Source organism: Canis lupus, chromosome 25 (assembly GCF_003254725.2).
Source record: "Canis lupus dingo isolate Sandy chromosome 25, ASM325472v2, whole genome shotgun sequence".
NCBI lineage: Eukaryota > Metazoa > Chordata > Mammalia > Carnivora > Canidae > Canis > Canis lupus.
Window position 1 is genome coordinate 15539743 of NC_064267.1, and position 17910 is coordinate 15557652.

The window sequence follows — 17910 nt, forward strand, 5'->3', positions numbered from 1 at the left end:
AACTGTAACAAACTCACTGTAAATATAAAGACACAGATAAAAGTAAGAGGGTGGAAAAAATATACCATGCTAACCCTAATCAAAAGAAAGTTGGAGTAATTATGTTAACTTCAGACAAAACCAACTTTAGAACAAAGAAAATTACTAGTGATAAAGAGGAACATTACATAATAATAAAGGAGGCGATTCTTCAAGCAAGAAGACATAATAATCCTTAATGTGTATGTATCTTACAGCAAAGCATCAAAATATGTGAGGCACATCACATCAAAATATGTGAGGCAAGGAAATTGAGACTCTGTACAGAGATGGTGATATAGGAGTTTCCTCTCATCCACATATCAGACGGACAGCTACACATAGAACAGTTCCTCCTCAGAGAAAGTCAGACACCAGGTGAGTGACTCCTACATAACCACTGAGAAAATTCCCATATGGAAATGAATAGGAAAAACTAGAACAGACTCTCACTCTAAACTCAACCCCTTGCATGGTGGCATACAATTAGGACAGAACTCCCAACTCTTAGATTCTCTCAGAGAATGAAGGGTTTGTACCACATAGCCAAATTTTAAGGCTACCACCTGAGGGATGGGGCCCCCAAATCTCCTAGCTCTGAAAGTCAACAGGGCTTGTGTGTATTGGTTCAATAGGACTACAGCACGCAAAGAAGCAGTTGACACACATAATACTCACTTGGCTGTCCCTACAGAGCTCAGTGCAGAAAAGCAGGTAAAAACACTCATTTTTCAGTTTCTTCCTGGAAGGGGTTTAATTGCATACTTTACCAGATGTTGCTTGATTTCAACTATAGTACAAAGCATAGAAATCAAAACAATATGATGTTGCCATAAAAACATAGACCAATAGAACAAAATTGACATCCCAGAAACAAATCCATGCATATATGGTCAATTAATTTTTGGCAAAGGAGCCAAGAATATAAAATGGGGAAAGGATGGTTTCTTTTTTTTTTAAGATTATTTATTTATTCAAGAGAGGCACAGACAGAAAGAGGCAGAGACATAGAGGTAGAAACAGGCTCCTCACAGGGAGCCTGATGTGGGATTCAATCCCAGGACCCTGGGATTGCAACCTGAGAAGAAAGCAGACGCTCAACCACTGAGTCACCCAGGCACCCAAGGATAGTTTCTTCAATAAATGGTGATGGGGCAACTTGATGTCTACATGCAAAAGAATGAAATTGGATCTTATTTTACATCACACCCAAAAAACAAACTCAAAATGGATTAAAAATGTGAATCTAAAACCTGAAACCAGAAACATAGAAAACATAGGGAGTATGGGCCTTGACATTGGTCTTGGAAATGATTTTTTTTTTTTTTTTTTTAGATTTAACACCAAAAACACAGGTTAAAAAAGCTAAAATAAACAAATAGAACTAGATAAACTAAAAAAGCCTCTGCACAGCAAAGAGAGCCATCAGGGGCTCCTGGGTGGTTCAGCTGGTTAAGCTTCTGCCTTTGGCTTAGGTCATGATCTCAGGGTCCTGGAATCAAGCCCCACAATCAGGCTCGCTGCTCAGTGGGGAGCCTGTTTCTACCTCTATAAATAAATAAATAAAATCTTAAAAAAAAAAACCATCAACAAAATGAGAAGGAAACTTACCGAATGGGTGAAATTATTTGCAAGTCATATATTCTATAAAAGGTTTATATCAAAAAAATATAAGGTACTCCTTTAAGTCAATAGCAATAAAAACCGCAAGAATATAATTAAAAAATGGATATAAACCTGAATAGACCTTTTCCCAAAGAAGACATACAGAAGGCCAACAAATACATGAAAAGATCCCCAATATTACTCATCATCAGGGAAACGCAAATCAAAATCATAACAAGATACCCCTTCATACTTCTTGGGATGTCAATTATCATAAAGATAAAAGATTTTAAAAGGCTGATGAAGATGTGGAAAGAAGGGAACTCTTGTGCATTGTTGGTCATAATGTAAACTGGTAGGGCCACTATGGAAAATAGTATGGAGGGTTCAAGAAGGTAAAAATAAAAACATACAATCAAAAAAGAAATTAAAAATAGAATTACCTACTTCTAGGTTTATAACCAAAGGAAATGATCTTAGATAAATAGACAAAGGGAATTTAATTGAGGAAGGATAGTCTTTTCAACAAATATTGCTGTGACAATTGAATCTCCATATATAAAAGGAAAAAGAAAGAGAAGAAAAAAAGAATGAAAGAGAGAAAAAGAATCTAGGCAGAGACATTACATCTTTTATAAAAATTAACTCAAGGAATGTCTGGGTGGCTCAGCAGTTGAGCATCTGCGTTTGCCTCAGGGCGTGATCCCGGAGTCCCAGGATGGAGTCCCACATCAGGCTTCCTGCATGGAGTCTGCTTTTCCCTCTACCTATGTCTCTGACTCTCTCTCTCTCTCTCTCTCTCTCTCTCTGTGTGTGTCTCTCATGAATAAATAAATAAATAAATAAATAAATAAATAAATAAATAAATAAAATCTTTTAAAAAATTAACTCAAAATGGGTCATATAGACCTAAGTGTAAAATGCAGAAGTATAAAACTTTTAGAAGGGTTTATGATGAGCTATTAAATATAACAACCAAAACCACTATCCATGAAGAAAAAAAAATAAAAAACCTGATAAATTGGATTGTATTAAAATTAAAAATTCCTGCTCTGTGGAAAACAACTAATAACTAACTAATAAAGGACTAATAAAGGACTTGCATCTAAATATACAAATAGCTCTTAAAACTCAAGTATAAGAAAATAGATCAATTAAAAAGTTGAGAAAGGGATCTGAACAGATATCTCACCATAGAAGTTATAGAAATGGCAAGTAGGCACAAATAAAAGAGCTCAGCATCGTTATTTAATGGGGAATTGCACATTAAACAAGATATCACTAAACAAGAAGTAGAATGACTGAAATCCAGAAAACTGGCAATACCAAATATCAGCTAGGGTACAGAACAATAGCAACTAATCTATTGCAGGTAGGAACCCAAAATGGTACAACCCCTTTGAAAGCAGCTCTTAAAAATCTAAGCAGAGTCTAATCATATGATCCAGAAATTTCACCCTAGTGTTTACCCAACTGATTTGAAAAGTTATGCACACAGAAAAAAACTATGTGTAAATATCTATAAAGCTTTATTCATAGTAACCCAAAGCTGGAAGCAATGAAGATGGCCTTCAATGGGTGAATGGAAAAACAGATACATTAATACCATGGAATGTTACTACACACACCCAATAATGGAATATTATTCACTGATAAAAATAAATGAGCAATCAAGCCATGAAAAGGCAGAATAACTTTAAATGTATGTAAGTAAGTAAAAAAATTCAGTTTAAAAAAAAATAAAGCAATTCAGGCAAGAGTCCTAAAATACACTGGACATTTGTAGAGACACACAGCTTGATGTGTGGAGTAGATCAAAGTGAGATGATTTCTATTTCACATTCTTATCCATCAGAGATCATGTTTCAGGGGAGATAAGAATAACCAGTTGGACAAGATGACTTACTTACATAGTGATTGTCAGCAGGTCTCTCCTCAGCTTTCTCTTGCTTATACAATGAGCCCACAGCTGGAATGGTGGCAGAGATGAAAGCTGTGGATTCACAGCATGGACTTCCTTTCACCTGGGTTAATCTACCTATTACTGCAAATGGAGTTTTGATGCATCAGAAAGAGAATGTCGGGATGCTGACCTTTAAGTGTGTTATAGAATTAAAAATAACTTCCATTATATAATAATATAATCAATAGTAGAATACCTGGATCTCAAAACCAAGGAATGGAAGTTGGGATGACTCTGCTAACTCATTATTCTCATTGACTCACGGGAGTATTTGTGCTTTCTTCCTAAGAACTTTAGGCTGTATGGGTCCAGAGGTCTGGGTTCCTAGAAGAAGGATACCTTAATCTCAGAAACCAGAAAGAGTTGAATTAGATATACAGCTACTTGCCACCAGCTCATCTTTGACTCCTTATAACATTGGGCAAACAGGCAAAGAATGGAGTTACTTTACTAATAGAGGTAGTTTACCTTTGTCCTCATTATGAAGTAGAGTCACAGCTACATAATATGAGTAAGGAGGAATCAGTCTTTGAGAAGATCACTCATGTAATCCATCGGGAAGTCACTTGGTGTTCCATGTCTAATTTCCACTGTGAAGAGATCATTATATCAACCACATTCTGGTAAGAGCATGTTAACAGAGGCTCAAATGCCTTATGGATGAAAGTCTGAGGCACCTACCGGTTCAAGACATCTGGTCTGGCAGAGATGCTAGATGAGAGTACAGGGCATCTAGAGTGGGAGGTAGAGAAGAGACATAATATGAATCATGGCCTATCCATTGTCCCACCAAGTTTCTTCCCCCTAATTATTATTAAGAATCAGAATTTTGGAGAAGCTGTGACATGATGGCATGTACTCAATGTAAGTAGCAAATGGGTCGAAGCATGAAAGGAGGGAGCAGTAGGAGAAAGGGTCAGTATCTGTCATATTCCACTCAGATTCCTTGGGTCCCTCCAGAGATTCTGTGTGCCTGTTCTCCAGGTTCTGTGTACTTCACTATTAAAAGTTCATACCTACAAGCTTCTTTAGAGGGTTATTGTTAGGTTATTGAATCTGCTTCATTTGATGCCCCAAGAGCCAGAAGTGCCTGGCAGTTAATTTCCCCTCCAGGCAATCTGTTAATGACACTGGTATATGAGGATGAGAGCCCAGCTCCTGTGCCTCTAGATGGGAAACTTATTTTCTGAGGCTTCCCTGGGCTTCTTATTCCTTCCTTTCCTGCTTTTCCCACTCCCTACCAACCACAAAGCTTCTTTGTAGGAGCACTTTCTTAATAAGTCACTTGCATAAGAATCTACTTCTGAGACATCTGACCTAAGATTATGAGAACTTTTCATAACATATATTGGGACTGCTGAATATACATTTGAGGGATAATACATTATATCCACACTTCTCACCATATACAAGAATAAATTTCAAGTAGATTAAAGAGCTAACAATAACATTAAAAACTTTAGGAAAATATATTCTATGATCTTGAGATAGCAGGCTTTTCTGAACATGGTATGAAATCAATATAAAAATAGTAAATATAATGATGAACTAATGTAAGATTTTCTGATGAACAGAAGATGCTCTATGCTAAAAAGATGAAAGACAGACTGAAAAAATATTTACAACATATATAACACAGTTATATAAATTATATATAAAGGGCTCTACAGATAAAAAAGCCAAACCAATTAACCCAAAGAGAAAATGAGAAAAAGAATATGTAAAGGAAATTCACAGATGGAATGTACTTAGCCACACTAGTAAAAAAAAAAAAAAATGCAAATTAAAATTAAATATAATCCTTGGAATAAATTGGAATAGGATATTGGAAAAAAAAACTTATGATTGGCAAGCATATGTGAAAATGAGAACTTATATCCACCTCTGGATAGACAGAATTTTGTCAGTATCTACTGATATTTTATTTTATTATGATTTTTTCTACTGATATTTTAAATGTATAAACCTGTACTTCAAGAACACCTTTTGTAAGAATTTATCCTATAGAAGTACTTGCAGGATTGAAAAGGTAGATAAATACACATGCTTTGTAAAATCAATTGGAAATGAATTAAATGCAGTATTGAACAACTAATCAGATAATTTGAAGTTTCATTAACTGAGGAAACACTGGAAAATTGTAGCAATCCAAAAAATGATGTGATTTACATGTGCTGGTGTTGAAAGGACTTTGATGCATGGGTAAAAATTTTGGAAAAATGTATAGTATTTGGCTACATTTGTATAAAACCACTATCAACAACAAATCTCTTGTGTGTGTGCTTACATATACACAAGTTTACCGATTTCTGTCTTAAGTTGATGGATGTCTTGTATCCTTGATCACTGATCTGTGTTCCACAACTCATCTATAATCACTATATATGTTTGTGATATTTAATGTCCATTGCATCATAACTGTAGGAGTTAAGAGTATGGGTTTTGCAGTCAGCTGTATCAGAATGACGGCTCCACCATCTGAGAGTATTGACCTTGGGCAAGTTCCTCAAATCCCTAAGCTTCAATTACCTCATTTGCTAAAAGTGGATAAGAGTAATATCTCTACTTCTTTAGTGAGGTGAAATAAATAAGAAATACGATAAGAGCTGCCTGCAAATTGCCCACCAAGTCAGTAGTTATTTATCATCCCCACAGGGATGCATTCCTCCAGATTCAGTGGCTAAGGGAGAGGAATTTTGAATGAAGTCTTATGGTTCTCAAACATTTTTGAGGGAAAACAAAAATTGAAGGCTTCTACTTCTAAAATATCTTCTCTAGATAGCATACCAAACTTCAGAGTAGTTTAATTCAAAAGTCCTGAAAATGTCAAAAGTCCTGAACATGTCCTGGCCCTCCATTACTACCATTTTAGTCTCCCATCTTTCTTTAGCAGATCTCTTTAATCTTGTTATAGAAGCACGAATTTTGGGTTCTTTTTTTTTCTGAAGAATAAATTTGCAGCTCAATACCATATGAAAAGAAATAAGTAAATGTTGAAACGAAGGACAATAAAATAGAGTAATAAACTAAAAGCACAAAGTAAAACATCACCAGCAGAAAAACTAAACAGAATATCCAGGGAAGTTAATGGTTTTGAATCACATAGATTGTGTAAAACCTCCACATGACAATAGTTGAGGATTTAAGGTTAATTACTGAAATTGCTTTGCCACTGTCTCCTTTCACAAAGTTATGGCATATATTATTTTCAGCAACCATGTAATCTGGTTAAATACTTTAGAAAGTAAAATAAAGAAGAATGGCATTGATTTGAGAAACACCTGTGTGCTTTTGGTCTCGAGCTTACTCCTCTCCTCACTTTCTTCCTCTCTCAACAAGGGTGATAATGCCTTCATTTTTAGGACTTTTATGAAGAGTAGAGATAAAATAAATAGTAACTACCAAAGTGCCTGGAACATAGTAAGTACTCAACAAAGCGTAGCTAATGATCCGGAAATTGTGTCAATACTTTGACTCAGAGCGTTTCCCTCAATAAAATTCCAGAATAAAGGTTTGTGCCACTCTAGAGGTCACCTAAGAAATGTGATATTATATTCGGAGGTATAGGTCAGACTCTTCAGAAATCTTTTTTTAAGTATCTCAGGTAAGGCTCAAAAATTTCTTTTTCTTTCTTTCTTTTTTTTTTTTTTTTTTTAGATTGTATTTATCTATTTGAGAGAGAGGTAGAGAGAGCAGAGAGGAAGAGGTGGAAGCCGACTCCCTATTGAGCAGAGAACCTGAGGCGGGGCTGAATCTCAGGACCCCAAGGGGAGATCATGACCTGAGTCAAAGGCAGACTCTTTTTTTTTTTTAAGATTTTATTTATTTATTCCTGAGACACACACACACAGAGGCAGAGACACAGGCAGAGGGAGAAGCAGGCTCCATGCAGGGAGCCTGATGGGGACTCGATCCGAGGACCCCGGGATTACATTCTGAGCCAAAGGCAGACGCTCAACCACTCAGCCATCCAGGCACTGCAGAAATGTCTTGCCTAAAGAGAATCTCAGTGAACCTTGGAATCTACCTCCATTTCACTTCCATCAGGGATCTAGTCTTACTAATTTCCCCCAGGGCCACCCTTTCTTCTATTTCATGCCTTCTCATCTCTTGGATAAACATCATCAGGTTTTTGCCTTCTGTGATATGTTGTTTCCCTATCTGCCATGAGAGCAGCCTATTGTCTAAAGATTTCCTTTATTCAAGTGTTTCCATGTTTCTCCAGAAGGTATCGACATGTGTTTGCAAACAAATTTTATTCAGTGCCTTGTTATAGCTGCTAGCTTTCTTTCCTCTGTCTCCTGAAGCCCTAATTGGCTTGGTACTCACTTGTCTCTCTGATATCACAATATCACTTCTTTTTGTGACAATTCCTGAAGGCCATTGGATGTCTGTGCCAGCCAGCACTGTTGCCAATTCCAATTCATGACTTTACCATCCTGTATTTATGCAATACTTTCTTGAAACCAAACACATGCATTTATTTCTCTTAACCTCCACCTTTTAAAATTTGATCATTTTCCCTAACTTTTAAAGAAATTTCTGGAACATTATTTATCATCTCATTGTTTTCAGTATCTTTCCATAATTGTAGCACCTGAAAGAATTTATCAAGTATCTGTTATCTGTCCTTTCAAGACAATGGTCAATATTTTGTATGGTTTCTCCTCTGGTCCTCTGTGTCTTACATTTTCCTTGACAGGTTAAGATCCAGCTCCTGTATTCCTGTTATATTTCAAACACAGGCTTACCACTTACCAACTAGATCCTAAATCTTCCATGATGAAGAATGTGTAGAAGTGATTTTATAGAGTGATGTTAGGCAGATAGATCGGTATCCTTGGTTGAAGGTGCTTGGTAAGTTAAACAAGTTGGTTGGTTGGACCTCATGACCCTTTTTTCTTTTTTTTTTGGATTTTATTTATTTATTCACAAGAGACAGAGAGAGAGGCAGAGGCACAGGCAGAGGGAGAAGCAGGCCCCACACAGGGAGCCCGACATGGGACCTGATCCCAGGACTCCAGAATCATGCCCTGGGCCGAAGGCGGTGCTAAACTGCTGAGCCACCTGGGCTGCCCCAAGCTGACGACCTTTAAGAGTATAAGACCTAGTCAAACAAGACGAGTGGTAATGTGACATTATTTTCAGTTAGGGTCATCACTAACTATGGAATGCTCTAGTTAATTAATCAGTAAATGCCAATTTATATTTTAAATGCAAAAAAACACATGCTGTAGGGGCACCTAGGTCCCCAGTAGGTTAAACATCTGCTTTTGGCTCAGGTCCTGATACCAGGGTTCTTGGGATCGAGTTCTACATCAGGCTCCCTGCTCACTAGGGAGTCTGCTTCTCCCTCACAATCTGCTGCTCCTCCCTGCTTCTCTCTCTGTCTCTCTCAAATAAATAAATAAAATCTTTAAAAAAGAAAAGAAAAACCACAGGCAGTCATTTAAACATAATTATTTTGTTACACTTTATGTGTGCTTTGTCTTTAATTGGTAACTCTTATCCAAAAGAAGAAAAAAACAAGTGCATTAATTCCCTATTATTGTAAACAATTATGAGGAATATAATTAACAAGGAGGAAAGGAGAAATCTTATCAAACCAAGTAGAAAAGTTTAAACCTCAGGAGGATTAAAACAGACTCTGAAGCTGGAAATATGTCTTAATCAAGGCCTCTATAGAAGTTTTTCTGAAAAAAGTAATTAAGCAAAGTCCCACAAATTGATAATAAAGATCTTTCTGTGCAAAAGATGTATGTCTAGGAGGCTAAAACTGTTTTGATTTTTCCTCCACTGCCTTTTATTCCCGTGAATGTCACAACCTTTTAGATACACGTTATCCCAAGTATGAAATTATTTTCCAAGCTGGTGTATTGAAATCTCTTGAAAATCTAAGACCTCCTAGATCTGCTAAAATACATTTACTAATACTCAACACTATTTGCTTAAAATTTAAAAAGCCATTTTTTTTTGTTCCAAGAATGTTGTGGCATTTCCCAATATTTAGTGTTGTTATTTTCAGTCAAAGATTTGTTATCAACTGGAAGTTAACATTTTGGAAGACAGTAAAAAGTTTCAGAACAGTGCAAATACATTTGAGAGGGAATTCTAGGGTTAATACTGGAATGTGGTGAAGAATTTCTCATACTTGCACTCAGATACAGCACAATTGCTTTTCCTACCATTAACATGTTGGTTTCTCTCTTTTGACTCTTACTTGGTGACTTGCACTGCCCTGTAATTTCACTTCTGATTTTCTGTTATGGGAAATGCTAACAGTCAGATAAAACTTGCATTAGGCTGTGGCTAAGATGCCAGTTTTATATTGTGTTGAGCAAGCCCTCTGAGAACAGGGATTAACCTGTAACACAAGAGAGCACAAAGTGTGAGACCCAGCGAGAAATAAAGTGCCTGAGAAGAATAAAATGGGAAGTCCAGAGGCTATAATGATTAAGTTGCACAACCCAACCTTCTTCCTGAAGGAAGATTTCTCTGGGAACTTGTAATTGGAAATAGTTGTATTTCCTAAAACAAAAATATTTACTTCATGAAGAAAATAACTGAGAAGTATGAAGTCAAAGAGCATCTACAATGCAATTTCTACCTGATTAATGACACTGAACAACCAAAGCTTTGATTTTGTTACCCAGGCAAGAAGGGAAGCTGTGAAATGCCCATATCATCCCAGTCAGCAGCATCTCGAAGAGAATAATCATTGTCCAAGGCATTTGGAATTTTCATTGCTCATCTTCATGTGTCTATATCTAGAAGTTCAGGCACAACTCCATTACCCTATCTACATTTATAAATTGTACCTAACAGAGTCTGTAAACCATGAAATTTCTAAATTTCATTTCTAAACAATATAATTATGCTTTTTGCAGTAAGACACAGCCTTATGAAGTATCTGCCAATTAAGAGACTCTGAATGTTGTCTTTCTGAACAAGTATCCTCCTGATGGCTTAAGCAGAAATAGTCATAAATCATATATAATTGGGAAAGTACACTAGGCCATATTCAGCATTTGAAAAGAATAATATAAAATATGGCACAATTTTCTCTTTTTTCCTCACTGAAAAGATACACAAAGGTTTACTACTCATTATGAAGTTTTTTAGATATATTTTGTAGTTCTTTAGATATATTAATTAGTCTTTTTTTCTTCCAAGAGAAGAAAGGAATCTAATGTCATTTGATGTTGTAATAATATAACAGTAAAAGGAAAAATAAAAACAATAGTGAGTTTAGAGATTTATCCTATGTTCTAGAATCTAATACTCACCATCACTATTGATGATAAATCCAATCTTCACCGCAACACTGGAAACATGGTTATAGCACTCCTATGTCTCATTTTCATGAAAGAGAATTCTGGCCATGGAGGCAGTTGGCCAGATTCTACCAAAAAAATGGAGAGGTTGTTCCAATTCTATTTATTGGATTTCCTACTCTCCCTGTTACCTTGTTCATGTGTTCAAACTTGATTCAGAAAAGATCTTGAAACCAATACTCACCAAAGTGGGAATGACCAATGAGAGGAAAGTAAAACCACTGCCTATCTTTGTGCAGAAATGCTTACTTTGCTTTGTTTTCAAATGTTTCCTGGAGAAGAAGGATAGAGAAAGGAGCTTAGAGGGTTTACAGGAAAGTAGTTTCTTGAGAAAACAGAAAGCAGCAAGTGTTGGAGTGGATATGGAGACATTGGGACACTTGCACATTACTTTGTGGGAAAGTAAAATGGTGTAGCTGCTTTGGAAAACAGTATGATGCTTCCTCACTAAATTAAACATAGCATTACCATTTAATCTAGCAATTTCACTTCTGTGTTTATATACACAAGTTTTGGAAGCAGGAACAAATAAAAAATACATATAAAGAAGATGGGGCACCTGAATGGCTCACTGGTTGAATGTCTGCCTTCAGCTCAGGGTGTGATCCCCGGGGGTCCTAGGATCAAGTCCCACCTTGGGCTTCCCACAGGGAGCCTGCTTCTCCCTCTGCCAACGTCTCTGCCTCTCTCTCTGTGTGTCTCTCATGAATAAATAAGTAAAATCTTTTAAAAATTTAAAAAAATAAAAAAGAAAAGCAGTTATGTTAGTCAATCTATAATGGAGGCCGACAGTTGGAAAATTAAAAACTGGAAAAGTTTTTTTTTTTTTTGGAAAATTTTATTAGAGAAATAAATTTTGTTAAATTCCAAAAAAATACTAAGTACTGGAAAAATGGAGTATAGAAGAATGGCTTTGTGGGTGAGGAACAGTCTTGCATAATTTCTCTTTCATCTTTTCATGAGTGGTGCAGCAGAGCTTCTCAAAGTGCTATCCTCAGTTCAGCAGCATCAGCATATCTTGAAAACCTGACAGAAATTCAAATTTCCAGCTTTTCGCTTACACCCACTGGGATGTCAAGCAATATACTTTTAAAAAGTGCTTCAGGTTGTTCTGATATACACTGAAGTTCTAGTATCACAGATAATGATGGAATGTATAGGTAAGTATGTCAAAATTCCAAAATCTGGGAGCACTTACTGTGACCCTGGAGAAATTATTTACATTCGAAGGATATTGGAATTCTCCTCCATAAAATGAAAATAGTAATAAAGACTATTGTAGAGATTAAGTGAGATATTGAATTGGTGATAAAGTGTCAGATAGGACCTTTCCTGTTGTCTCAAATGGCCACAAGAGTTGTTAATATGTCCAAGCAGGAATTTCTAAAATGCAGCAGAAATGATCCAACAATCATCAACTGACTGCAGCTTCCAAGAGAGAAGATTTGACATTGTAAAGGCAATGTTTAGGGGAATTTGTAGGAATGGAGAAATTGCAGTGTTCTAAGGTTTTTCTCCTCCCATCCCTTTAGGGGAGAAGAGTGGCAGCCAAGAAAGAGGGTTCCAAGAAAACCCTTCTACTAGAGATTGAAAGTATTTGAAAGAAGCTAAGATATTTAATTACATGTGTGCTAAGCTATAGGTCTATTTGGACACAGCCATGTGGGCAGAACAAGGCAAAAAATTCTTGTGAGAACCTATTTGTCTCTCAAATTTGGGAATATAGGTATATATAGATTCTGATGTGTTACTTTTCATGTGGGACATTTTGAAGTCTGCACTCTGGGTAGGACAGTTCCAAATTGCAGAACAAGGAAGAGGAGTCAGCATTGGGGTCAGTTGTACTTCCTCTGTTTTGTCAAAGACACCTACATTTTCAATGGGTCAATTAGATGCCATATGAGAAGGTAGGCATCTTGAAAGGGCCCTACCTATTAGGGCCACCTGCTCTAAGAGTAAGAGATTCTGAGAGTTGGTTGCAAGACATTAGCCAAAGAGCATACTATCCATGTCAGAAAATAGCACTGTACAGAGATCTCTGCCCTCAGAGATTCCAAAGAATCCACAGATACGTTCCCTAAGAGATTCAGTCCTTGGACAACTGCCATAGGAGAGACAGTGGCCAGAACTCTCTGCGGAGTCAGAACTACAAGGAGCACCAGCTAGGAGGTAAGATCTTTATCCCTCCCTCACCATCCTTTTTCTAATCTCCATTTCTCTGCCCTGACTCTGAAAGGATCAGAAAATGGAAGGGGGAGGGAAAAAAGGAGCAAGGTGAAAGTAGATATCTATTTCTTTAACCACAGTTGGGGTCCTGAGCTCTGGTCAGGGAAGATAGTTGAATTTGGTATGAGATTAAGGTCAAGTTTTAGGCTGAATTGGACTATTAACATTTCTGAAAATGACACTGTTCTAGTGGGTAAGAAACAACTGATGGGTGATAAGACCTATCCAAAAGTGATGGTGAAAAAGATAAAGTATATTAAGGAATAATGGGAAAAAAATAGGAAAGCGATTTCTAGTTTGTACTTTATCAGCTCTAGTACATTCAATAAGCTTGTTCTACAAATAAAGTATCTAAGAAAATGTCTACAATATATAGAAGGTAGTCAATACAAGTTGTCTTTTCCTTTTCTTTCTTTCCTCCCCCCAACTTGGTAAGAAGGTTGCATGGAATCGGAGTCAAATATGACCTTTTGTTATTCTTCAGTTAGTGGATCAAAGCCAATTTAAAGAACTTTCAGCAATAACCATTTCTGGAGAATTAAACTTTAGCAGTGAATGCTTTTAAGAACGATTTTGACTCATAGAAAAGTATTATAGCAAATCTTTTTTCTCCTCATGCCAGAGAGACAGAGCCTATGATGAAATTCAGCAAGGGCTGAAAATACTTAAAAATTAGTAGGAAGTAATCTTTCACTTGGTATTTGATTCTTTTTGCATTTGTTCATGGTTGACGTTATTTTGAAATTAATAATTAAATTAATTAATTATATTAACTTACTTTCAATGGAGATATGTAAGTAATTTTTAAGTATCAGTAGAATTGTGACACATTTAGTGTTACCTAAGAGAATTTTCATTATTAAGGTGTTAAATCCAAGCTCTCATTATGGTGACCTGAAGACAGGCAACTCACATTTTCAGCAAAGTTACATGGAAATGAAGAACACAGAAGAGGGAAATCTGGCTCCAGACTAAGGAGAGAAGATGTGTAAGTTGACTTGATCCTCAAGGGGTAAGGGTTATTGACCACTTATAACTCAGATCTAGAGTTGACTCCAATCTGGGGTTCAAATAATTAATTCTTGACCTAAAAAGGCTCACTCTGAGGCTATTCCTGCCTATTTTTCCTCACCCCTCACCCAATCCCTGTATGATTTCTAATATTGAATTTCATAAAAATCAGGTATAAAACCATTATAATACTTTAAGTACATTGGAAAATTAGCATTATTTTCTTTTTTTGCTTTTTGCCCAAATTAGCTAATACTTGGGGAAAATGATACAATGTCAAGATCAATAGATCCCTATGTAACACTTTTAGATGCTTATTTTTGTGACATAATTACCATATCTGGTGATTTAATTAAAATTTCACCTTGGTCCTGCAGGAAGATAGAAAACCAGAAATAGGAGTTTCTGTAGGACATACAAGTAGATTCATTCTCTGGTTGGCAAACAGTTACTATGCGCCAGCTACTGTTTGAAACACTATATATAGATGTAGAGAGCTTTCAATTTTAACTAAGTTTTACCTTTACAAGGGAGAATTTGTTTATTTGCAATATTCTGAGTTACAAAATTATGGATACAGTATAATGCTTTTTATTACTTCCTCCTCCCAATGCTCATGCCAAGAAGGCTATTTATTTTTAAGGTCTTTCTTTATTAATGAACAGTGAATAGTGGTATGTCAGAGCAATCAAAGGTTACATTTTTATGACTTCCGTGATGGCAAATCAATCTGTGGAATCACTACAATTTATGGCACTGTAATTTCTGTACTACTACAAGGACAATGAAATCTTGCAAATCAAAGTGTTGTAATTATTGTACAATTTCTGCATTTCAAATAGTTCCTAACTGGTTATATATGCGGCACATTGTGTACTGGTGCACTGAGCCTACAAGCAGCAATTACAATATTTTTTATCTTTTGCCAATCTAAAATTAACGGAAACTATTCTTGTTTGGCCTTAACAAATGGCATTGGGCCCTTTGTAAGTCTTCAGAGGCTATTAAAATTTCCCTTGTGATAGATACATTTTTATAAAGGAAATGGTTTGGACATTTCTAATGGGAAACTGAAAATTCTGCGATAGGAGAAAACTTTGAAAGATATTGATTGCTCAAGAGCCATTTTCCTTAGGGAGGAGAAAAACAATGGGCTAGAACCAAATTATGACATAGTCCAATTCTGAACTCCTACAAAACACACTCAGTACTCACTGCTTAGTATCTTCTCTGTTATTTAGAGGGTTTGGGTCATTATAGATCATAGACCCAGTAAAAGTCTCCAAATTCATTAAGAGTAGTAGAAAGCTTCAAATTTGCCATTCTGAGAACAGTCTGAAGAAAGCATCATGACCTTTGTTGCTTCTATATTTGGGCCTGCACTTTGATTTCTGTTTAGTATGGTCTTAGTTTTTTTTTTTTTCTGCCTTGCAAACATCTACTCTTTAAAAATCACATTTGTGTGTGTGTGTCATTATGAAAGAAATATGTGTTCATTTTAGAAAATTTAAAAATACAAAAATGGTGTAAAATGGGAAAAAAAATCTTCTGTAAGCTGTCTACACAGACACTATCACTGTCACTTCTTTAGTAGGTACCATCACAGATGTTTGTTGGTGGAAATAAGTATACATGCTTACGCATGGAAAATTTACAGAGGCCATGTACTTAAATTAACAATTGGAATAATTATTTACTATTTGTTGCCCACTTGGGACTTGTACAGCTTAACTTTGTATCCTATACTTATCCTACTTTGTTGGATATTCTTTCAAACATGATTTTAATCATATTTCATCATATAATGTACTGTAGTGGATTTAAACAGAATCTTCTAGTGTGAAAATTCAAATTGTTCTTAATTTTCTCCACTTTAGTAAAGCTGGTATGAATGTTATTTACTTTTATGTCTTTATATTTGGTATCTCTATATTTTTATTCTAGGAAAGTTCTTCAAATGAGAAATAGAGATCAAAGGACATAATGCTTTTTGAAACTTTTGATACATATAGCCAAAGAGCTGATAAAAAATATGTATCTTTATGTACTCTATCAGCAAAAGATGAGCTGGAAATGTCTTTGGCAATTTGATATGTGAAGCATTACATTTTAATTTAATTACTTTGATTTCTATTGACAATAAATACCTTTCATGTATTAATTTTTCTTTTATTCTTCAATTCTGTGACTCATTTGTTCTTTGTTCATATTTCTATGGGGCTCTTTATCTTAATTTTCTAGATGTCATTCATATAGAAAAAATTTTCTGTCATTTACTTTGAATCATTTTTATTACTACTTTGAATTTTTGTTTGCTTATAAAACAATTTAAATATACATTTCAAATTTTTATAAAGTCAAAACAATTTTGCAGTATTATTTGCTATAAAACATTGTCACTCATCATTGGTATATGCCACCATCACAAAAAAGGGCACTAAAAGATACTGTGTACCTCCTGATGGAAGAACAGAATACCACCTCTCTTCCCTGTAGCAAAGTCATGCCCTGACATTCACTAATTCCAAAATAGGTTTCCAAAAGCCAATTTTATCCAAAGACAAACTCTTTTTTTCAAAATTGAAACAAAATAATATTGGTACTATTACCATTATTATTTTACATGCTTTCATTTTTTTTGTTAACATATTGTAATGTGAAAAGATAGAAAAGAATAAACATAGGAAAATAAGAGAACACATTTCATAATTTCATATCTATTACTTATATATATATATATATATATATATATATATACAGAATAATCGAACCAAACAAGCTAAAACAATCTTGCTAAAGATATGCAAGATAACTAAGTAAAGTTCAATAGCATTTCTGTGCACCATAAGCTGGAAAATATGTGTAAAGTATGGCATTTCACTGTTTTTACATGTATTATTAAAAAGTTTAATTGATATGATAGTGCTGTGTAGTAATATATTTTAGCATCTGCTCAGACTGATCCTTATAAATTACTTAACGAATAAGAAAATGTTCTAGGTTCTTAATGACTTTATTCAATAGCTATACAATACCTGCTTATCGTTCTATACTCTTGGAATATAATGATTAAAATTAGAGGCTATAAAATCAACATACAAAAATCAGCCACATTTCTAAACACTAACAATGAACAATCTGAAAAAGAAATGTAAAAATTTTCCATTTACAATAGCATCCAGAATGATAACATGCTTAGTAAAAGATTTAAATGAAGAGGCAAAAGATTTGCATTCAAAGATTTCTATTTAAAAAGGCATAAATAAATGGGAATATATCATGAAGTCATGTTTGGAAGATTTAAGATTGTTAAGCTGATAATGTGCAAAGTGATCTCTAGGTTGAAAGCAATCCCTAGCAAAATAATAGTGATTTTTTATTTTACAGAAATAGAAAAACCAATCATAAGACTCAAGTGATCCAGAATAGTCAAAACAATCTTGAAAAGAACAAAATTGGAGGACTCACACTTTCTGATTTCAAGCTTGCCAAAAAGCTATAGGAATCAAAAGTAAGGTACTGTCACAAGAACTGAAATATAGACCAATAGAATAAATAGAAAGCCCAGAAATAAAACCTCACTTATTTGGTCAATGATTTTCAATAAGGTTGCCAAGATCATTCAGTGAAGAAAGTTCAGTCTTTCTTTTTCTTTCTTTCTTTCTTTCTTTCTTTCTTTCTTTCTTTCTTTCTTTCTTTCTTTCTTTCTTTCTTTCTTTTTTTCTTTCTTTCTTTCTTCTTTTTTTCTTTCTT

General features: G+C 35.1%; 1 pseudogene; it reads right to left on the reverse strand.

Annotated features, from left to right (window-relative positions):
* Positions 1 to 10330, reverse strand: part of LOC112670191 (host cell factor 1-like) — a 75887-nt pseudogene extending 65557 nt beyond the window's left edge.
* Between the last annotated feature and the right edge of the window lie 7580 nt (positions 10331 to 17910).